The sequence below is a fragment of the Camelus bactrianus genome, chromosome 7, assembly GCF_048773025.1.
Source record: "Camelus bactrianus isolate YW-2024 breed Bactrian camel chromosome 7, ASM4877302v1, whole genome shotgun sequence".
Classification (NCBI taxonomy): Eukaryota; Metazoa; Chordata; class Mammalia; order Artiodactyla; family Camelidae; genus Camelus; species Camelus bactrianus.
Window position 1 is genome coordinate 31522501 of NC_133545.1, and position 24771 is coordinate 31547271.

The 24771-nt window shown below is 35.7% G+C and overlaps 1 protein-coding gene across 8 annotated transcripts in view; it reads right to left on the reverse strand.

Moving 5' to 3' along the window:
- Window positions 1–24771, reverse strand: part of FOXP2 (forkhead box P2) — a 1129496-nt gene that overhangs the window by 251461 nt on the left and 853264 nt on the right. The window lies entirely within an intron of this gene.

The following is a 24771-nucleotide window of genomic DNA, read 5'->3' on the forward strand; positions in this document are numbered from 1 at the left end:
CAGGGAGTATCAAAAGTGCTATGAAAGTTGGAAAGTGAATGGGGGAGGGGGTAGCTCAGTGGTAGAGCAGATGCTTAGCATGTAGGAGGCCCTGAGTTCAACCCCTAGTACCTCCCTTAAACAAACAAACAAACAAACAAACAAACAAACCTAATTATCGCCACCACCACCCCAAAATCCCCCAAACCCAACAAAATAACATAGAGAAACAGTTGGGCTATACTTAAAAAAAAAAAAAAGCTGGAAAGTTATAAGATTAGAAGTGTTTTGGGAAAGTTAACTTTGACCAGTGTATGAAATAAAATTATAAAGAAGTGGAAACTGGAAAAGGGGGACATCAATTAGAAAACAATCCTCCTAATAACTCTATGGTGTAAGTACAACTCTCCCATTCTACAGGGGGGGAAACTGAGGCAGAAGAAAATTAAATAATTGCCAGGGTGACCCAGCCAGTTAACAACAATGGGAAAACAGAGAAGAGTTAAGTATTCAGTTAAAATATTCATATGAAGAAAAAAGAGAAAATCAATAAAAAATATACTGAGTTTACTCTTCGCTGAAAGGAATTAAAATTTTTCTTTAAAGATGAGACAAAACTATTTTCGTCTTAGGGAAGAAGCAAGAAGATTATCACACAAAAACGAGATCTTTAAAGTATCTGTAGCTAAGCCCTCCTTGCGTACTCTCTTAGCACTGCATACACTCAATCCCTGGATCTGAGCTAAGTAAGAAATAATATTATTGAGTGTGTGAAGAGGAAGGATCCAATTTGTATTAGTGACAAAAGCCAGAGAGGAATATAGAGATCTAATAAAAAATCTGTAGTTTATTAAACAAGTTTTAACTGTTCAATTATGTAAGATCCGTTTAAGGTAGTATTTCTTCCCCTCAAAAAGTCTAAAAAGTGTTGACCCAAACCTAAATTAATGGTCATAATTTTCCAGTATAAGGTACCAAAAGTGCTAAATCAATGGTAATTAAGCAAATGATAGACAACTTTCCTCTAACTAAATTAACTGCTCAATTTTACATTTAAAGGATTGTTTCATTAATGAGAGATGATATGACTCTGCAGGATTACAGCAAAAGAAAAACCAAAGGTTACCAATATGTCAATGTGAAAGCAACAAGTACTAACGTAGACCAGGCAAACTGAAGGTCTGCTTTCTTCTTGCCACTTTGAATTTGTAAGTAACAAGTGCATCTCCTAAAATACAGGATCATCAATGATATAAAAAAATAAGACACACCTTCATTATTTTACTTAGTGTGTGTGAGGTCACAGACTTGAACACTGTTATCTATTATTTGCAAGATCTGAATTAGAAGATTGGCATGTTTTACATTTCAAGATTTTCAAAAATTATAGCATTGATGTCTGAGATAAATTTCGACTCAGAAATAATCAAGGACAAAAAATAAGGGTTAAAATTTTAATTTAAATTGTAGTAGCTCAATCTGCTAATCAAGCTATGTTATGATATATTTATTATCTTTTTGATGTCTTTTTAATGAAAAAAAGGAAAAATAAAAATAACTGGATGCCAAATGTCAGTACCAAAGTTCATAAATAAAATAAGCATGCAGATAACGGACTTCAGTCACCATGATGATTGTTTAATTTTACAAATAAAACATTAATGAAAAATTTAGTTTTACATTTTATAATAAAAACAGAAAAATAGTGCTATAATATTTGAGAATTAAAACATTATTGCATATCTTTTAAAGTAGATTTTAAAAATGTGTTAGTTAAAATAGCACATGTGAAAGCAATATCTGTGATGATAATGGAATAAGATACAAGAGAATAAAAAATATGTTTTCACTGAATGATGCTACAATGTTGTCTTAAGGGATCTCTATCGTTACTGGACACTAAGCATTTCCTAGATAAAGTTATAAATCCCCAAACAGGAATGCCTTTTTTAGCAAAATACCATAAATAAATATACATTTCAAAAAAAAAATAAACTGTTTAAACATTCTCACGGAACTAAAATATATAAAACTTTTTACTTTAGAAAAACACTGTTCACTCATAAATATAAATCTTTTTTCTTGTTGGATACTGAGGGAAAAGTATTAACATATGGCTATTCATATTGCTAAGAAGAATGATACAATATTTGCAATTCAGCACTTCTCACTATGTAAAGCATTTTTCTTATCCCTTCCCTGAAAACTATTTCCAGCAGTTTTAGGTGAAGAACCTCAGATGATAAAGGCCACAGTGCAGAGACTACTGTTAGCACCCAGTTTTGTCACTGTTGCTTATGTTATGAAACTGGCAGAAACTTTCACACAGGAAAACCATTTGCTACGTTTCAATGTAGGAATTGCAGTGCTATTTTCTGTGCTACTAAAATACCTTCTTGGTGGTCTGATACTTGATCGTTCTATTAGTAAAGCAAGTTAAACTGCAATTCCAACTATTTATCTTTCAGACATCACTAAACCTTTCAGGAATATTTTATTTACTATTTGTTAATTTATTTTGTAATTTATTTTGCAGATTGTGAAAACTATTTCAAGAATGCAAATATCAATTTCTCACACATTTAGACAGTTTTCACACTTTACCTTCCTTTGATACAAAAAATTTGCATACAATGTAATCTGATTTATTTCCACTTCATTTGCTATCAGCTTTTATCTTTTCTCTCTTACGCTCTTTCCTAATTCTTTCTAACTTTTTTCCTGTTCTTCCTTTCCTTCTCCCTCCCTTGTTCTCCCTCTACAAGTTAATAAAATGAGAAGAAATGAAAATTCTGAAAAAAGTAATATGTAAATGCTTCCAATTTTACTTGGCCAGAATTTCATGGCAATGCTCATGTAAATTAACACAGGAAAAGACAAACAGAGTTAAAGAAAGAGACCTAGACTGAGGAGGGAGAGAGAAGAGAAAGCGAATGAGGGAAAAAGGAAAAACGAATTAGTGTACAAGGAGTGCATTTATGCCTTGAAAGAGACGACATGGCCTGTAATTTTTCCCCCTCTAGAAAGCAAAAAAAAAAAAAAAAAAAAAAGTTTGGGATACTGAAAAACACTCTTCTCTTTTCTCTTTTTATTCAATTTACTTTTGACTTAGTTCTTTTTCAGAATGAAAACTGCATTATTTAAGTGAGAAAGTTATACATAATGAAAGAGCAGTTTCCTCATTTTATAACAACTATTTTTATGGTACATGGTGTTTTAATAAGTCTTATATAATGAAGATCTGAAAATAAGGCTAAAATGTGTACAATACGGATTCAAATCAGAATCAAGAAATCATCCTTTTCATTAAGTCTATCATGTCATGACCGTACAAACACTGCACAACAAATATTAAACTAACTACGGTTATAAAATTAAAGCTTCACCTACAGTTGAATTAATGCTAAAAGTAACTTTAATATCTTCCAGGCTATAAACAAAATTAGTTTACTGGAAAATAAACTAATATATATGCTAAAGTAATTCTAGCAAAAATGTTTATTTCTAACACAGAAAACTCTGAACTTAAGAGGAATATGGGAAAAATAAACCCTAACTATAGGTACACTTGATTTTTAATTTGCTAAACTTTGACATCACTACTTTATTAGCAGTCTAACTTTCATTTTTGCAATTAGATTTATATGTTGATTGCTACATAAATAAATCATATTTCTTCCTATGAGTACATGCTCTTGCTGGACTATCTAAATATCCAGCTGTTTTTTTTACTAAAATTGACAACTGACTCATAGGCAAAGTCTAATTTTTCAACTAACTATGGTTTGGAAATGCTGACTATAAACATTTTTAAAAGTCAAGGTTGTCAAAGAAGGGCCATGCAAAAGACAAACTGCACAGGCCTCATATGATTACAAAGAGAAAGCAAGACAGCAAGTGTACTATTTAGATACATTCTCCAAACATAAAAAACCGGAAGTCTCACACCAGAGATTTTACTCTCATAGAAACTTTGTTAATACTGAAATACTGAAACTTGGTTAATAATGAAACTAGTATTTTGGGTCATGGTTCTGAATAACAGCAATCCTGTGTAACCATGTGAATCATTTCACTTTGGTTAACTACACCTACTTTCACTTACCCTTTACACTACTACTTCCTACCAGTAGGCAGCACTATTACATCTTCTACCTGTTCACCAATGTTAAAGTCACACAACGCCATCTGTAACTTACTACACATTATCTGACCTTGGCTTGCATTTTATTTTAGCCTCATTATTTTGGTTCCATGCTATTTATCTCAGAGTTACTCTTTTCTTCCCAACAGCAAAACTAAACTTATAATAAAATATCTGCAATGTCAGCAACAGTACACACAAACACCACATAGGAAGTGTGTGATTAATGAATGCTACTGTTTCTTTACTAGTTAATGGTTTATTCCTTATTGTAATTTAAAGGTAACTGCAATTGAATGTGGTGTGAAACTGATTAAATGCATTTAGTATTAAAGACTTTTCATTTCTGGTGTTATATCTTTACTAAACTGTTACTTATATAAGAATTATATGGATCTTGATATAAAAACACTTACATTTAACTATCTATACATCTATTTTTTAAGGAAATAATCAAAGAATAATAAATTATTTAGAAACCCAAACATATAAATTTATAAGGGAAAATATCATTATCACGATACTTGTAAACAACTTATACCCTGCAACTTAATTGTAGGCCACATATTCACTTGACAGAATCCATCCTACTTTAACCAAAAGGATTATTTTCTACTTCATCAAAAAGCACTTAAATGTAAAATGGGCCAACATCAAAATATATTAAGAGAAATTCTTTGGTTCCTTCACTAACTAATCAGAGATACACAGAAAAGGACCTTTTAAGTTTAATGATACCTGCTCATTAAATGATGCTAAACACTAAAATACCATGAACAGCAGGGAATTTCAGTTTACATTAGAGAAAAAAAAAATAAAAGAGTAAAAATGACTGAAGTTGGTCAGTTCAAGATGATAGGGCACTTCAAATGAATAACAGAAGAATAAAAGAGACACTCTAGGTTAAATTAGGTTCTCCTATTCCTTTTCTTGAAAGTGCTTAACTTCACAAATTTTATTTGAATTAGCTAAACTGCCAAAATCAAAGCAGACATAAAGTTAAACTGGCAACTACACTTCACAGTAGTTTACCTATTATACAACAGATAAAACCTTAATTTTAAAAAGGTGATTTTGATTTTTAAATGTATACATTTCTCTTCTTCATTGAAGCAATTGATATACTTCATTTCTAAGAAACACTGCTGTACAGATTAAAACATATACAAAGCTTCAGATGAACAGGTTTGTTTATACACTTTTATTCCTTCATACACAAATGAAAAATTTACTCTTTCAAAAGCCAGTATCTGATAATACTTAATAAAGTGTCATGTAGCCAATTAGAATTTATTGCACAATATTTGTTTCACAAACTTTTTAAAAAGTAGGACATTTTCCCTTAGTTTATACCTTTTGACTCGAATTTTCACTTACTAAAAGCAAATATTTTTCCTTCCTGGAATCTTATTTCCATGTCCTTACGTTTGCCAAAACTGACATTTCTCTAGGAAAACTGGACTAAATCATGACAAAATTTGGAAAGTAGTAATTATTTGGTATTGGCACCCATCTCTCCATTCATCACTCCTTTTTTCCTGCTCAACTCAATTTCACCCTCACCTGTATTATTTACTCTTTTTATGAATGGTTCCACCACGCACAAAGCTAAAGACAGTACTAGTGAGTGTACATGGTCCTCCAAGCCAAATGAATGTCCGTCTTACAGGTGGGCAGAGTAAAGAAGGTCCTTCTTACCTTAAAGAATAAGTTGCTGATTAATAAACTGTACTGGCTACTAAGAAGCAATTTGGTCCCAGGGGAATTCCTTTGCAAACTTCAAATCATACCATTTATGTACTTTGCTGCCTTTTGCATGAATAGCTGTTGTTATAACCTGAAAGTTTATGTTCCTCCTAGAAAAAAATCCAACTGTAGAAATCCTAACCCCCAATGTGACGATGTTTGCAGGTGGGGCCTTTTGGGAAGTGATTAGGTCATGAAGATGGAGCTGTCATAACGGGATTAGTGCTCTTCTAAAAGGGTCCCCAGAGAGATCCTCAACCCTTCAGCCTTGTGAGGTTACAGTGGGAAGATGGGCCTCACTGAGGAAGGAAGACCTCACCAGACACCTAATCTGTCAGTGCCTTGATCTTGGGCTTTGCAATCTCCAGAATCGTGAGAAATACATTTCTATTGTTTATAAGCCACCCAGTTTACAGTATTCTGTTAAGACAGCTGAGTGGACTAAGACAGTTGGAAAACAGGCTCTAGAGAGGGCTCCTTTTTATCAGGCTCTTTTATAAAAGGCAGATCGTTTCCCTGTCACTTACGAACATTCACCAGTATTTTCTAGGGCTTTATATCTGTGCTTCATTTAGGCCATATAATTTAGTCAATCATGAATTTAAAAAATGCAAAACACAAATAAAGGTAAGGGGAAACTCAGGTATCCTCATAACACTAGCACAGCATTTCTCAGACTATTCCATAGGACACAGAACTCAGAATCTGTGAATTTCCCCAGATAGTCTGTGATCAATAGGTCCCATGGTAAAATATATTTGAGTCTCTTGTAGATACATGGAGACTGCTAACTTCTAAAAGGCTAAAAGAACTATAAAGGACAGTGATTCCCCTTTTTAATGAGATAACTGTTAAGTACCCTATACATTAGGGTTTTCAGAACACATTTTGCAAGTCTGAGTGAGTCTTAAGAATTTCTAGCAGATGTGCTACACAATCTCATGTCAACAATTATGATACACAAAAAGCTCTGAGGATCAAAAGGTGTTTTTGTTTGTTGTAATTCAACTGATAATTAAACTGACTAATCCGCACTCATATGGCATTTATAAAACACAAACTAAACTGACATGGGGCGATTAGTGCTTATAAGTATATATTTCGCTAAAGGTATGTGTTTGATCACAAGATGCTGTCCTGACTTTGCAAAGGCTGTCACAGAATACACAGAATACACACCATTTTACCTTTCTATCCTGCAAAGAATTCTGAATTTTGAAAGGTATTTCCCAAGGACTTTGAATAAGGGCTTGTGGACCTGTAGAAACCAAGCAGGGCAGGAATACAGACGTAGCTGGTAAAAGTAGAGTATGCAAAAGAAGAAATGATATCATTTGCCTAACATATGTTGCAGGGATTTTGTAAAAGCATTAGACTTGAATACACTTTAGAAAATTATATGGTCTGAGTTAGTTGCTTATACCAGCACACATAGTATGGGGCACACAGTATGTCCTCAATAAATATTTGTCTAATGGATTAGTTAATTGATCAAGTTTAATGCTGACTTTAGTATGTAACTGTGAAAACTGTTTAATATAGGAGGATATGTGTTCTTTACACAGATAACTCTAGGCGTGGAGACCCCAGAGCTTCTCTGAAAAGCATCCTGACAATCAGGATGTACTCAAATGCTTCTGCTTTAATTTTAACTTTTGTCTCCCTGTTAATGCATGATGGTAGACAACATGTATTAGAATCAGCATGTTTAAAATTATTTTTCAGCATTTTCATTTCTTATCTAATATGTCAAATGTATTCAAATCTTTCCTCGAGAAATATGATAGAGATGACATTCATTTCTATTTCTTTCATTTTCTTCCTCTCTTCATTATCTCCATATCCTTTTCAGTATCTTTTTATTTTAGAGTAACAACCTAAGCTGTACACAGTAATTTGAAAAGTACGCTATAAATAGCATTGGATGCACTTTGATTTCATTTGATATGCTAAACTGACGTTTGCAGTGCTGTGCCTTTAGCTACAGGTGACAGATCAGCACAGTACAGAGAGCAGGGCAAGGGCTGCGGAATCTGACAGACCTGACCTTGACCTTCAGCTCCACCTTAAAAATAAGGCACTGATCTGCAAGATAATTATCATCCTGAGACTCAGTTTTCTTCGCTGTTAATGTAGGAATGATAGTACTGACCCAGTAGCATTGTTTGGGGGCTTAAATTAGGTTAATATATGAAAGGTGCCTGGTAGAAAATAAGTTATTATTAAATGGTGTGATGGGGGAGGGGAAAAAGAGAACTGGGAGGAGGGTTGAAAAATGTAAAGTTTTATGGTTCTAATCTCTGCAACTCAATTGAAGAAACTATTGCTTTTTAAAAGCAAAAGTTTCAGTGTGCATTTTCTGGAGGTATATGCATCAAAATGTTAATGGCGGTTTTCTCTGAGTAGTCACATTATTAATAATTTTATTGTTTCCTTAGTACTCCTCCACATTATTGGAAAATACTGTGAGAGGTGTGCATTACTTTTGAAATTAGAAAAAACTGAATTCAATTTTATTTTTAGGAAAAATGTGTTTCAATATTTAAAGAGTTTCAATTATGTGAAAAATTAGTTCATGAATAGCTTCTCAGTCTTCAAAATTTCTAGAGAAATGAGGTTTTACTATAAATGACAAATTATTAGAAATGAGGGGAGTTTTACAAATCCATTCAAATTTTATTCTCTTGCATAACATCCTATGCCCTCCACTCACCAAAAAAATTCCAGAACTACAAGTGTTCATCTCACTTTAAGGCATTAGTATCTTTTAAAATAATTTCTAGTAAAGCAATAGTATACTAGTGGTGCATACAATTTACTTAAAAAATTACTAAAGAATTCAAAAATTTTCTTCATTTTTCATTGGGTATTTATATATTTTTCTTTTGAAAATTGTTCACAGCTTTCCCCCCATTTTTCTATTTTGGCCTATTTTAAGAATTTTAAAGTATGTTTTATAAACTATTAAGGACACTTAAGCTTTGATATTTTTTTTGCAAATATCTTTTCATTTCATTTTTATATAATCTGACCCTTTTAATCTTTGTGGTTCCTTTTATAAATTATCTGTTAAAAAACATTTTCCTAATCCAAGACTATATTAATATTTGCACAATTTTTGGTTAGATATTAGATGACTACAATTTTATATTTAATTAAATAATAATATTAAGAATTTGGCATGATATTTCTGAAAAGTACAACTGTTTATGCAAATAGCCAATTTACTCAAAGCTTTTATTGAAAATTATCTCTTCACTCTTCATTGAAAATGCTTTCCTTATTATACATTAATTTTAAATAAAAAGTCTTTATTTAGAGATATGTATTATAACTCCTCTTCCCTGAGTCTTCTCTCTTGGTTAGTGCAATTACTCTCTACCCAATTCCTCAAGAGGAAAAGAAAAGGAAAACTAAGCTTCATCTTTGAATTTTCTCTTCTCGCTTCTTCCACATAAACAGGTAGAAAACCATTTCAATTCAACTTCCAAAACATCTAATTCAACCACTCAGCATTCCACGCTCCACTGGACTATCACTGTTACAATCACCATTATCTGTGGTCTGGTCTACTGAATTACCTCCCAATTGTTAGCTCTGCTATATTCTTGCTCTTTAAAAATATAAATAAAATTGAGTCCTTCTCCTGCTGAAAACCCTCCAATGGCTTTTCACTGCACCAAGAACCTGTGATCTGGTCCATGGAGAACTCTCCAGCCACATCTCATGATCACACTTGGTTTATCTTGCTTCCTGCCTTAGCCAAATTTGCCTTCTTACACTGCCATCTTCGGGCATTTTAACAGCTCTTCTCCCTGCCTGCACTGCTCCTTCATAGGAATGTAATCTTTCTTACAATCCAGATCACTTAAACTTCACTTCCTCGATAAAGCCTTCCTTGAAAACCTAACATCGAGTATCTCCATCATCACCATCCTACATGTATTTCTGTTGTATTCTATCATATGAAAATATGAAATGTTATTGCCTGATTTTTCTGTTTATTACCTGATGTTTCCTCTCACGTTCCATGAAAGCAGAAACTGTATCTGTCTTGTTCAATGCTCTGTTCCTCATTCCTAGAATAATGATTGGCATGGGATATACACTCAATAAATGTCGACTGAATAAAAGAATAAATAAAGGAATAAATGGGCATTTTCCCACTTAGTGTTCTAATTTTTTTTTCAAGTAGAAAAATCTCATATAAGCTTTAAAACATTTTCAATAAAACTCCATCCAAAATTTCTTAGCTATTCCTAATTTTATGCTTTTAATTACTTCTGTTTGCCCATTTTATCTTCTTGTCAGTATACAGATAAACTATAATTTAAGTATTTGATATTTTAGTATATTTTTTATTTAGTCATTGGAAGAGTTCCTAGTTGTCTTCTGGTTATCTAATTATCTAATTATAAATTCTCCTCTCCGTATTTACACCTTATTTATTTGTCATATCTAATTACACTGGCAATAACCTATTTTACTAATCTCATTGACTCTTTAAATTCATATTAAAATATTCTGACATGAGGCCCTCTTATGCACAAAAATTCATTGTTTCTTCTTTATATAAAAAGTGAAATTCGGACCTCAGAATCCGGCATTCAAAGCTCCATTTCCTTTTAAAGCATACTTCTCTCTTCCCTAAAGAAACACCCATGCTTGCACCAATCTTTACCCTTCAATACTAACCAAAACCTCTGAGCTTCTCTGTTCTTTTCTTTTTTCCACTTCTGAAAGGCCCTAACTTCTTCTTCCATTTATAACAATCTGTTTCAGTGTGCCTCCTTGGCATTATTTAATCACACCCATCAGAAGCGACTTCTCTCTCCTCTTGTACTACTATACCTTTTGGGTTGACTCACTTAAATGATGGTTAGCATATTTTATTTGTGGGTGTCTGGTCCTTCTGCATGGATTATAAACATTCAATAAAGTGCACTCAATGAATGGCTATTTTGCCTACCATCAATCTCAGTTCTGATAGAAAACCTGGGAAACTATCACTCTGGGGTATGATCATGACTAGCTCTATTTGCTTATGTCAAACTGATCTCAAGTCACTCATGGCATACTCCTCGGTTAGTCACATAGCCCTGGTCATCGTGGCTATTCTAATTCAAACACCCTGAAGTTACATAGGAGCTACTGCCCTTATAATTGCCCATGGTCTTACATCCTTCATACTCTTCTGCTTAGCCAATACAAACCACGAGCACACTCACAGCCGGACAATAATCCTGGCGCGAGGCCTATAAACATTTCTCCCGCTAATGGCAATACGATGATTGCTGGTTGAAAAAGCCATATTGTTAGATATGGTAGCTACCGTAATCACAAACTTACAAAAAAGTTACAAATATGGTATAGAGAATTTTTTTCCTGAACTGTGAGAGAGGAGGTTATCAACCTAATGCCCCAAACACCTCCAAATACTTCTGTAGTATTTTTACAAATAAGAAATCTTCTCTACATAACCGCAGGATCATCAAGTCAGGAAACTGACAGTGATACATTATCGCACCATCTAATACTCAGTCTCCTTTCAAGTTTAGTCACTTGTCCTAATAATGTTCTACGTAGCAAAAGGACACATTTCCGAATCACACACTGCATTTAGTTTTCAAGTCTCTTTAGTCTGCTCCAGTCTTGAACAGTTCCTTTCTTTGATTTTCATGACCTTGACACATGTAAAGATTACAGACCAGTTATTTTGTAGCTATCCCTTAATTTTGGTTTGTCTGCATTTTCTCATGATTAGATTCAGGTTATGCATCTTTGGCAGACGTAATACAGAAGTGATGCTCCTTTTTTCTCATTATATTCAATCAGGTGGTACATGATTTCAGTGTATCTCTTTACTTACTGTGTTCACTTTGATCACTTGATTAAAGTGGTATCTGCCAGGCTTCTCTACTGTAGAGTTACTCTTTGTAATTAATAAACATTTTTGTTAGCAGTTATTCTGAAATTATATCAATATCCTATTACTTCATTCCTCATCAAACTTGCAAGTTCTATGTGTGTGTATATTTCTGTGTATATACACATATATATTCATATTTTTTAATCCAATGGTTTATAATTATTTACCTTATAATTTATAATTAAGCATTATTTACTTTGATGCTCCAATTATCTCTAATTTGATTGGTAGAAGCCTCCTCATTTGGTTTCTATGTCCTTGTGGCATGTTCCCATCATTCCTTAAGTGTTTCCTTATTTTCTGGCACAAGATGCTTCAGGCTCATTTCCTAATTTCCTGCCCCAGTTATATATACAGTGAGGCATTTCTCAAAGGAGCTCATTTCCTTTTAAGGCATTCAGAAAGGAACAGCTGGGTCCTAGATGTATTACTTGTTTTGGAGGTAGTTGCTGTTTCCAGAACCTCACAGTGGGACAGATCTAAAGAATATATATATAATATATTACATACATATATATATAAAATATATATATTCTATGGATATAGCCATAGTTATGGATATAGATATGGAAATTATTGTGGGTATAAATATATATATTTATTATACATATATATTTATTCCCACAATGTATACATAATGAATATATATATTTATATCCACAATATATATTATACAAATAATATATATACTATATATGTATTTATACCCACAATCATTTCTGTATCTATATCCATAACTACATCTGTATCCATAGAAAAGTATGAGTTCACACCACTACCTGTAATTCCAATCCAATACCATAGGGTTCATACAAGTTTTCTCCCTCCGCGTATTTGTACTTTAGACAATGAGGAACCTGGCTTCCATATCCTTAACATATTTATATTTTCACTTGTTTGATCAATCCCCTACATACAACTCATTTCTCATCTTCACCTAAATGGTCCTCCTGCTTCAATGCCCTCTTTTCCCAGCTGGGGCTCCAACAACCATGCCGGGCTGTTCTTCCACAGGCATTTCCCCTTCCTGCTGCTGATGCTCTGACACCCATCACCCTTCTGTACATATGCCCTCACCACTCTTCTGTGGCTCTGACTTCCCACACCAGGCCACTCTCCCATGCGGACCCCTCCTCAGCCCACTCGGTCTGTGACACTCCATGCCAGACGGCCCTTCAGTGTGGGTGCCCTTCTCTCTGCAGTCAGGCTCTGACACCCTGAGCAGGACATCTCTCCTTTCCAAAATCTTCCTCACCCTCTGATGCCCTGCACTGGGTCACTGGGGCTCCAGCCTACTTCTGGCACAGAACCTTTTTTTGTCCCACCTGTTGGCTTTAGGACTAAATTGCTCAAGAACAGGGTAAAAAAAACCCAAAAAACCAAACCAAACAAAAAAAACAGGAAGGGAAGAAAAGGAGAAAGTGGAAAAGGACAGAGCTATTATTGTCATTTTAAGTAGAAAGTTACTTAATTTTCTGAAACACACATAGCTAAAAATATTCGGACTGCTTTCGGCTTAAGGAGTATGGAAGACTATTTAAACAACTTCTCCAGAACTGTTGAATTGCATGTCACCTTCGTATTCTGTGTATATTTTGCTGTGTTCCAACTACTACAACTACAGTGACCACACTGAGCTCTTTATATAGTGGACATTTATTGGTCTCCTCAACAGAATCCACTCTCTGTTTCCTTCTTCCTGAGTACCCTAACATCCCAGCCACCTGGTCTGGATTGAACTAACTCCACACCAACCTCCAGGTAGGCACTAATTCTCTTAAGCCAATCAGTTTACCTCATCCTCCAGGCACCTGCAATTAGTTCAGAAATGGGCCTGGAAGTAGACAAGCAGCACATACCATTCAACTGGCCACAGTGACTGGTACAAGGGTAGGCGCTTGGCTAAACTGGTCCAGAATGACTTCCGGGAATGCTAGGGTACAAATGCCACCCTCTGTCCTGGGCTGGTGATGTGAAGATGCAGGGCCTGAGAATACTAAAAGAAGAGCCTGAAGTTGAGTGGGAATCACTGTGTGGAGTCAGAGGGGGGAAGAAGCCAAGAAAAACGAGCCAAAGGAAGGGACTTTATTGTTTGCATTCTATCAGAAAATCTTCACTGTTAAGAAGCAATTCAAATAGTTTTACTCATTTTCCCAGGTGACCTGACAAGGGCTCACAGATTCTGCTTCACAGAGTTCTTTACTGTTTATTCCAAAAGGTCCTTCTGCCGTTATCCATTTAAAACTAGTTGTGCCATCCGTGCACCATGACCTAGTCACTTCCTAAAAGCAAGTTGGAAATGTGAAAGACTGTTCTTGACAGTACGTTAAAGCTGTCCTCATTTACTCTCAGTTGTATCTGCATCGCTCCGGTTCCTAGGTTTCTGGTCCTACAAGTTCATGTGAATCGTGACTTCTGTACCCTTCTGTCTGGCACTCCTCCCATCTCCCACTCTGGGTCACTGGACTTTCTAACTAAAAATTACAGGCTTTCCAAGTGGATCTCAACACTGGTTTTGATCTTCCATGCTGGCCCAAATTCTCTTCTTCACTGTATCTATTGAAAAACTCCCCTTTCAGTGTCCCACTTGGCAGAAGTTCACTCTCTGAGCATTCACTCCTCCTCCTTCAACCTCGTGAGATTCCAGCACACTAATGCTTGAATGAACATACGATGGCGTTCTCACTCTGTATCAGGCACTGTATTAAAGATCTTGACAACATATTTTCCTTTGACATAAATAAGTTATAGATGATATATTCATAATTAATGCAGTTAAAATATTTATTTTATTTTAAAATCACCATATATATGAGTTCAGTTGGTATTCCTTTATTCTAATGACCTAGTGTTCTTTTTATAGTCCACAGTCTAGCTCAAACTAGAATAGGAATGGTTTTATGTTGATTCCTTACATTCCAAAACTATCAGGTTCATGTGGATATTTGAGGACCAAATATTTGCTCAGCTTATAACAAGGTCAGCTGATAATTCTTAAAAACACCTGGTTAGCTATGGGCAAAAGGCCTATTTTTTAAGGCTAATGTATTAACTTCTAAAATGCAGTACACATTTTAAACAGAAATATGTTAAATTAGTATCTGTGGACAGTTCCATCACTATCTTTAGCCATAGAAACATTTATCACTCCCTTGGAACAAACCAGGCACCATGCCAGGCTCTGCAGATCCCATGGTGAGTAACAGGATGTGCCCTGTGCCCACGTGGGGCTTACCTAAATTGTGAAAGAAGATCTTCACCGAAGTGTCACTCGAAAAAACACACAATCACAACATTCTTAAGTTTTCATCTGAATCTTTCCCTTGTATTCCTATAGGCATGATCTCTTGTTTAAAATACTTAGAAAAGTATCTGAACCAGGAGTCTTACAGGCTAAGCAGGCGTTGAACCCGCTGAAGAAGCAAGCCGGCATATGTGGCAAACTGGCTGATGCAAGCCCAGTCTAAAAGCACACGTTGCCACATGGAAACGTGGGCTTGGTGTTGTCAGAGCTTCGGGTGTTTTCTAGAGAAGCCAGATCCTTAAATGTTGAAAAACAATTTAAAAATTATGGGGCCACACAAAGTGTATGACGAGTTGGCCTGCAAGCCACCAGCTTCAATACGTAACATGACAAATGGTGAAGCTTATGCTTGTGATGACCTGGTTTAATGCTGTCAGTTCAAATCTTAGGTCATTACTTGTAAGTGAATTCAGGGATGGCTCCTGACCACTTCTCTGTGGAATGTGTAATCTACCCAGTGGGTGCTGTCTGACAGTGGCATTCTGGGAGGGCTAATCTCCATAAATTGTGTTACATTTCATTTTCATATGATAATGCCCATTATCCTCTGCCTCTTTCAGTTGTGATAGTTTACCCTGTTTAAGCCTACTAGGCTACATGCTTTCTTCTACTCTTAAATTCTTGAATTTTTCATATATATATATCTTTTAAATATGTTGTTTTGTAATGTTTAGGCCACAGAAAACCCTTTTCAATTGTCACTAACTCTTCTTTGAACTTCTTATGCATGTTCTTGCCATAAATGAAGAAGTTATTCATGGCTTACATCTCATTTGATATTCTACGGTCTGCTTTGAAATTTCAAGGTAGTCACCCTTGTCCTGCCATATGGTATTTGGACACAATGGGGGATTGATCAGCCCTTTTTTTTTTTTTTTTAAAGAAAGTAGTTTCCTGTGAAAAATCGTATTTTTGCATATAGGTACTCTTTTTTTAGAGAAGAAAGAGATTCTTAGTGAGCACTTTAATTTTACAAAAGGCTGTCAACCTTAAACTCCGCCCTATTTGAACTCTGAGGCGTAGGATGTATGTTGGGTCATGACTCAGCAGGACAGTTCTTCAGACCTTACTTAGTGATATTCATCTAGGCCCTTGTTGAGAGAAGCAATCCATTCATTCCTCCAGAAATTCTAAGGCTGTTTCTTTGAAAACTGCATAAATGGGCCATGTTGTCCTGATCTGCTATAAAATTAATTTAATGAGTTGAACTTTAGAACAATACCCCTATTCTATCAGGATGTGCTAAAGTGAAGAGCTTTAGGTAAGTACTGTCATATTCACTGTAGCTGTGATGCGGCACGAAGTGGCCATCACACTACTCAGGAAAAGCTGGTCACAGCCAAAGGGGGTACAGCAAATTTGGTTTAGGCCAGTTCACAGCCCAAAGTTAATAATTACTGTAGCACCTCATTCTTATTTTTTATTGATCCTCACTCTCTACTCTCACTGATAATATTCAAAGTTCTAACTTTAATTTTACACTTCTGTTTTACTGACTCTTCTCGACTGCAGTCTTCTAAGCTCTGTGGCAGAATTTGTTCTTAAAGATTACAAGCGAATAAACTTAATACAATTACTGACAATTTTCATTTAATTTTTCTTTGAATCCAGTACTTTATAACATTTCCAGTATATGCTTTCTTATTACTTTTCTCTAGGCTATGAGTTCCCTAAACCTAAATATTAGCTTGTTAAGAAGCTTGGAAAGGAGAAAAATAACAAGGTATTGCCTATGGATAAAATTCAAGAAATGTCATGATGATCTCCTTTCCTTCTCTCTAACACTACGTTTTTACCAAATTTGTGAAACCCACAAATTATAAATTCTGCAGTGTGACTATCAGAACTCCTTCTAGTAACAGTAAGTCCAAAATTTTTTTAAAACAGCAAGAAAGATATAATGGGAAAACTCCAAAGGAGAGCCAAGGAGATGTCGTGGTCATTAAATTTTAACCTCCCAGAAACTTTGCATTTCAATAACCCTACTTCCTAAGAAGGACTATGATTTTTAAATGCAAAACTCTTGAGGAGAAAAAAAAATAATAGTGAGGTGGCTTCCTTGTCAATTAAACAATAAATTGTCAGATGGCACAAACTGCCATTTTAAACCCTTTCAGCAGAAATGTAACAGGATTGAAATGTGTGGTCACAACTAGCCTAACAGTGAGGCTCATTCTGTAATTCAACATTGGGTAATGGAGCCCACCTGCCCAATCTGGTGAGCGCGTGAGAAGGACACTTGCCTTAATAGGTAAAGGAAAACCCTTCAAGGAAGTGAAAGTGAAATAAATACGACCAAGGAGATTTGAATAACCAGTTGGCCAAACTTAAACCTTTTGTCAGGTCTTGTCTTAAATGACTTTGTATATTAATGGCATTAATCTTGCACCTTTCCCTGTCAAGTTATATACGAAAATATGAGCACTTAATATTGGGAAGTCTATGATTGAAACCTTACGGTGAATTTTTAAAATATGATTGAAATAGAATGTTGGCAGGAAGCAATTCTATTGTAACAGGTCTTTCTCAATTTCAAAATATTTTATTGTTCTGATAGTGCTCTAATTTTCTTTCTTTGGGTCTCTGTCTCTGCCTCTGTTTCTCTAATCTCTCTATTTTTTCAACAGCACTATGCTAACAAACATATTTTAAATTAATTAGCTTACCTGGTCTGCCACCTAATAAACCATGCCAGGATTTTATTAAGAAATGGTGCATTTATAATAATTCACAATAACTTTTACTGTGAATATTTTCATGCACTCTAAAAAGTTTATAAACCTTTTCTAGTCACCCAGTAAAAGTGTTTTGTGTGTCTATTGGTTTGCTAACTTTTCCTGCATGTCTTACATCTTAGCCAAAATCTTGTTGTTCAACATGTAGTGAACAATACGCTTTTATTAGCCCAAATCTCCCCAGTCCTATTTAAAAATTTTAAACAAAAGGTTAAATTTGATTTTCAACCATTTCCCAACAGCAATAATGTCTATTCCATTGAGTAAAGGAAATTCTTAACACCTTAGAATGGACTCGTGTACTATGGTCCTGCTCACAACGGAATTACATTAGCATTGTACTGTATGGTATGTTAGGGTGGAAACCGAACATAATTTCCTCAAGAGAAGAGAACACTTTTAAACCATATGTCCAATGCTCTACTGGAAAATTTGAAGAGTAACATATTTTTTGCATGAAATAACTCTATTTGTCAAAATAAGGTGTTTTCAAAGCCCATGTGAACGATATTTTTCATGATAGATAAGAAAGAGACTGATTGAACAAATGAATGAAATAACAGAACTTAGGGGTCCAGAGGAGTCTCTCATAATAGAGGTTATCTGAGGCTTTAAGATATTTATGTTTTTCTTATCTATGTTTATATAGCATTTAACTTTTGGAGTTAAATTCACATAAAATTAACTACCTGTGAAAATAAATATGTCTGTTATATGTTACAGAAGACTGGGAAAATTTCTCCCCTGAACAATTTTTCTGATAAGGTTAAGTTGTCCATAGTCTACTTTAATTATGTTAAATGTAAAATCAAAAAGCATATTTGGAAAAAGAAATGGGATATGATTGTGTGATTAATATTTTCATTATTATACTTTTCTGCATCTTTTGAGTATTTTAGCAGTAAGTACATATTTTTTGCTGTGTGAAAAAATGAAAGAACTTTAAATATTACTGAATAATTAAAGTAGGATGGGTCCCTGATATATAAACACCCAGAAATAAGCCTGAGGTCCCTGATCCCCGGATAGTGCTAGAAATCATCCTTCTCTCCTTCTTCTGTGTCTATCAGTTGATTGCTACCTGGGACTAGCATTCCTTTCCAGTATTTTCCCTATTTATTAGCTATTAATTCAATTCAGCATGCCATCCTCAAAGGTAACACCAGCAAAAGTGAAAGAAGGAAGACCAAACAGTTGCTTCCATCCTCCACCTCCACCTTCATGGCCATACCCCCAGCTCCCTTCACAACACTGCTGTGGGCCAGGGGAAGCCCCTCTGAAGTATTTTCTAGGATCTATATGACTTAGAGTAACCTGCATCTATTTTTCCTCTGTTCTAGAATGTTCTGTGTTTGGTAAACAAATCCCACTATTGGTATGTCTTTGTACTTTTGCTCTTCAATATAAAGTATGGGGGGGGGGAGAAAGCTTAAAATGTTTTCAAAAACAGAAAGTAGGAGGTTTAGGAGTCATTTTACCTCTCATAATCTCCCCCTTTGCTGTTGGTAGTAAAACCTTGAAGAAAACTAAAAAAAAAAACCTATACATTACACTGTACCTTATGCTCAGAGAAAAGTAGCATGAAGGAGAAACTTTAAGAAGTAATTATTTTGCACTTGACAGGAATGTTAGAAACCCTTAATTGAAGTAAGAAGACATTGGTTAAAAAAGAAAAAAAAATCAAAAGGCAACAAGCAATGCCCTGTAAACATCCACTCTAGCAGGCCCTCTTGAGGATACCAGAGATACAGCAGGAGCCTGTGGTCACCCTCTTTTTCTTCTAATGTTTGGGTAGATGAGTTTCATTCAGAGACAATGATGAAGAAGCCTCATCTGGGCCTCAGATCAGGCTGAATTCTCTAGTCAAGATTTAGCAACAATAAAGCTGAGGTTTTGATACTCTACCTGACCCCTCGTCTACTTCTCAATCGAAGTTGGAGGTAGAGGCAGAGGTAATTCATATCCCCTTAGTGGATAACACAGGCTTTTCCTCTGCTGTGGAAGAGCTTCGATTTTTGTTGTAGTGAAGAGAAGAGTTATCAAACAATTATTCACACGAGCAGAACTTTACTCAAATTAGGATAAATGCTATAAAGACTCTACAGGAGCATCCATCTACCAAGAGGACCTGACCGGATCTGGGAAGGCTTTCTTGTGGAAGGGAGCTTTGAACTGAGCTCAGAAAGATGAGTTATTGAGGCTACCCGGGTAAACGGAGAGAGGGACATGTGTGTGCTCAGCAAAGGGAAGAACTTGGGCTGAAGGAGCCAAGTACCATCATTGATTAGAGAAGCCCATCTGGCTGATGTGTGAAATATCAGAAGTTGACCACAGTGAGGTAGGCAGGGGCTTTCTTCGTCATCCCTGGAACAATGGGAAACCATGAAGTGATCTTCAGCTGGAATGAGATCTTTTTTAAAAAACTAATCAGTAAGGTTGCAGTGAGGGGAATGTTTCAAAAGGGTACAAGAGTAAATGTGACAAAAATTTCCAGGAGATCATTACAATGGCCAAGACCCCCTGACTCTCACATTCCTCACCAGAAACCTGGAGCTCCCGGAGTCCTCACCCCTGTGTCTAGTCAGAGGGAAAGGATATGTCCTGATTCCTGCTGGATTGTGGAGATACATCCTTGGTGTATCTGGCAGGGAACATGTTTGCATAATTCCAATAGAACTAATGCCAACTAGTTTCACTCATGCTAACAGCACTGTCATGTGCCCCTAAAATGCAACCACTGGAGTGGACTTTTGAAGGCTAGTTAAAGAAAGCAATCACCTTTTCCACACTTCTCTTGGATCTATTTTCTATTTATTTCCCAGGATGACTGTACTCTTCCAAGAGGGAGTTACCATTATTTGGCAATTCTTTATTTCTAACTTTTCCTTTTTACTCCAGAGAAATACTTTCAACTGATTCCTCATACCTAGTGCTCACTGGATATTTTGAAGGTATCTCAAACTTGGTATTTCTAATTCTATACTTGGTTTCAAATCCACTTTGAATTCCATATTTCATTAATGACTGGAAATTCCAAGTATTATCATCATCTATCACTCTTTTGAACATCAACCACGTTCACCATAGAAATACCTTAAATTTGGTACTTCCTTCTCCTCTAAATAATAACAATGTTAATAATAATAATAGCTAATGCTTACTGGAAGCTTAGTATGTGTCTGGCAACCGTGCTGGGCACTTTATATTATTACTTAATCCTCAGAATGATCCTACGCTATTATCATCCCATCATTCAGAGGAAACTGAGACTTCAGAGAGGTCATATTATGTTGTGTCCAAACTCAGGAGTATCATATCCAAACCCTTCACAGTCTGACCCTAGCTTCCGTCTTCAGGCTCATCTCAATCCATCCAGCTTCCGTGATTCAGTGATAACCGACTTCTTGACTATTTTCTAAATATGCCACACTCTTTAATGCCTCTGAAGTAAGTTATTTCTGACTCAATTTTCATGGTCAGCCTTAAGTGTTAGTGCCTTTATGAAATCTCGACCTTTTCCTGCACCACTGCTATCCATCTCCAAGGTTCTTTAACTGAGTTTCTATCCTACCACTCACCTCGGGCTGCAATGATTTGTTTACAAGTATGTCTCCCTTGGGAGAGTTTTAGTTCTCCAGGTACGGAAAAACACCTTAGGCATCTTTGTATATTTAGAGTCCAGAGCAATGCCTGGAAGGTGGCAGGAGTTCTGTGACTTCTTACTGAAAGAATGGTGATAGCTAACATTTATCCCCAGCACTGTGCTAAGTTCTCACACATACTGTTCATTTAATCCTCACAACAGCCCTACTAAGTAGGTGCACTTATCCCCATTTGACACATCAAGAAATTGAGAGTCAGGGAGGTTCAATAACTGTCACAGAGATTATAAACCTTCTCCCAATATCTGTTCTCCAATTTTCTCTCATGGAAATAGAATCCACAATTTTTAGATTATCTTGTGGCCATCCAGGACAAAGACTTTATTTCCTTTTAGGCTTCTAACTAGGTGGCCTCTGTGAGTAAGAGCTGAATCTTGGCTGTGCTATTAAAAAGAAGAAGGTATTTATTTACCCCCTTCTGTTTTCCTCCTTTTCTTCTGGCAGGAATGAGAATCAGTGGTGACTTATCTTGGACAATACAGAGGAGGGCAGCACTCCAGAGACCGCTGAGTAACATGCAAAGCAATCTGGGCTCCTGAAGACCTCATTGAGCACATCCATTATGACAGATTATTTCCAAAGGTGGCCCAGGTAATTTCTCCCATTCTTCAAGTCCTTCAGCAACGTAACTTTGGCATCCTTAATTTTGCTCCTTTTAAAATCTAGGCTGACCCTGTGACTTACTTTAGCAAACAGAATGCAGCAGAAATGACACAGTGACTTTCAGACCTAAATCTTAAGAAGCCTTGAAGCCTATGCTTTCATCCTCTTGGAAGCCAACGCCCACGTTAAAAAGTTCAGGCTAGACCACCAAATGATGAGAGACCACGTAGAGAGACAGGTCACATGTAGAAAAATCAAGGGGCTACAACCACAGCCAGCACAAAGGCACTAGGCATATGACTTAGGACACCTTGGATGTTTGAGACCCACATCAGCCCAGCTGATAGGATGTGAAGCAGAGGAGAGCCTTCTTCACTGAGCCCTGCCCAAATTCCTGACTCTTTTTAATGTCACTATTTTGAGGCACTTACATGGCAGACAGCAATATAACAAAAACCACTATGCCAGCTAGACTTTTATAGAAAGAGACTTCTAAAGGGCAATTAGCCACTGTCATTTTGTATCCCTGGGACACGAATGGAGCCTAAATTCTAGCTACTACAGTAACTTAACCAAGTTCCTACAATTTCAGAAAGAGGATTTGAAGCAAGGTGGTCTATCTCCAGATCCCAGGCTCGAAACCACAGAATTATTCTTTCTGAGATGGCAAGGAGAATGGAGAGAAAAAGACACACTTATTCATGGGAAAACATATTTGTTCCAAATAACCCATAAAGTGTTCTCTATCATAAGGTAAACACTGCCTTGATATTTATTAATAATAACATATAAACAGACATGATAGACTTCCTATTTGGCTAACAGTTAAAAGACCTATACTCTAATTTCTAGTATTTTCTACAAAAATCCCTCAATTTCACTTGGGAAATTAAGCATCATATATGTTTTCCTTCTTATTAAAGTATAAGCTTCTTCAAAGCACAAACCTTATGATACGTTTTAAGTCCTTCACAGCCTCTACCTGACCATTTTTCCCACTGTGAATATTCAATAAATATTAAGATATTTTCTTCATTCACTTAAGGAACAAATGATGAACACTTAGAAAATGGTAATTGCCTCAGATCTCACATTACTTTGAATACCTGAGAAAAAAATTAATGAAGTTTTACTTTATTGAGCCTAAAAATATGTCAACAAATTAAACAGTATTACAACAAACTCCAGGAGACTGTCTTAATACCTTAAATTGATCAGAACTTTGTGTGACATATGAAGCTTAAATAAATAACCCATCACCTTAAATATATAAATTGTTCTGCAATTATTATTTTAACAGTTGTTTGTTGTCATCAAAATTTCCCTGGCACACAAACGGACCATATACTATGTATAATTATATTTTCTAGACTAATTATTCTGTTGAGGATTGTGAAATGTCAAAAGTTATACTACTGCTTTAATTGTTGCCCAAGTCTAAAATGTGTACAAGGGAATGTAGATGAAATGGAGAAACTGAGGAAAATGGGAAGGTCCCTGGATGAGGAAGTAATGCAACCTCTATGAGGCAATGAGGAGAAAACATGCTTTTGCCGTTCTGAGTTTGAACTCTGCTACTTACAATCCATGCTCTTTTTTCACTTAAACTTTTATGAATTCAGTTTTATCAAATGTAATGGAGAGAAGAGTACCTATCTTACACAGACATTGTAAAGCATAAATGACCAATGTATGAAAAGACCTAACCCAGTGTTTCACATATAGTAGACATGCAAACAATAGCCTTAACTGTTATTCTTATTTTGGGTTCTTTGACAAGTCTAATATTTTGATGGCCCACTTTCTTCCTCTACAATAAAAGGGGACTGAGGACTGACCTTGATTAGAGCACAACAGCATTTTGATTTGAACAACTTACAATTTTCCAAAGACGACCAAGAAAGAGAAGGAGGAAGAAAGAGAAAAAAAGAGAAACGGGACAACACCAGGTTGCCGGCTTTATATGTTTACAAGTAAAGGAAGTAATGATGGAAGAGCATTCCCTCTGGAGTTTCTGCTTGTTTGTCTGATTTTCTCACAAGTCACTCTGTCATGGTTGACATTTGTCTACAGCTTGTGTTTGGGGGCCACTGGATTAAATATTGTTCCATTGCCCAGTTTCTTTGGTAATTTGAAAACTGCTTGATTCTTTGATTCCATGGCGGCATGATTACACAGACATATACTAATAAATTCTTAAATGCTAATTAAAAAAATCAAATTCACTTATAACTGAGGTACAAAAGAAAGTACAGAAAAGACGTCCAAGAGCTACACACTTAATTTAAACTTTTTCATCATCGATCTAGATATCTAGCCCCTTCTTTTAAAACTTCAACAATTATTCAAAACTTGGTAATTACTTGCTTGTTTGAAAACATATTAACCTTCCTTTTTTTACATACAGGAAAAAAGTTAATGGTGATTATGGGCTCTGGAATTGGACAGAATTGGCTGTAAACCTCTGGCTCCTCAGTCACTAATTTTGTGAGAAGCTGCCCAAGCCCTTCACTTCTCAGAGCATCTGTGTTCTTTTGGGGAAATGGATCACAGATATCTCAGGGGCAGTTGTGAGGAGCAAAGTGAGAAAACCTGCACGGCATAGTACTTAGTCAGAGCCTGGTAAAAAATTTATTTTAAAATGCATTTCATTCCCTCATATCTTTTTC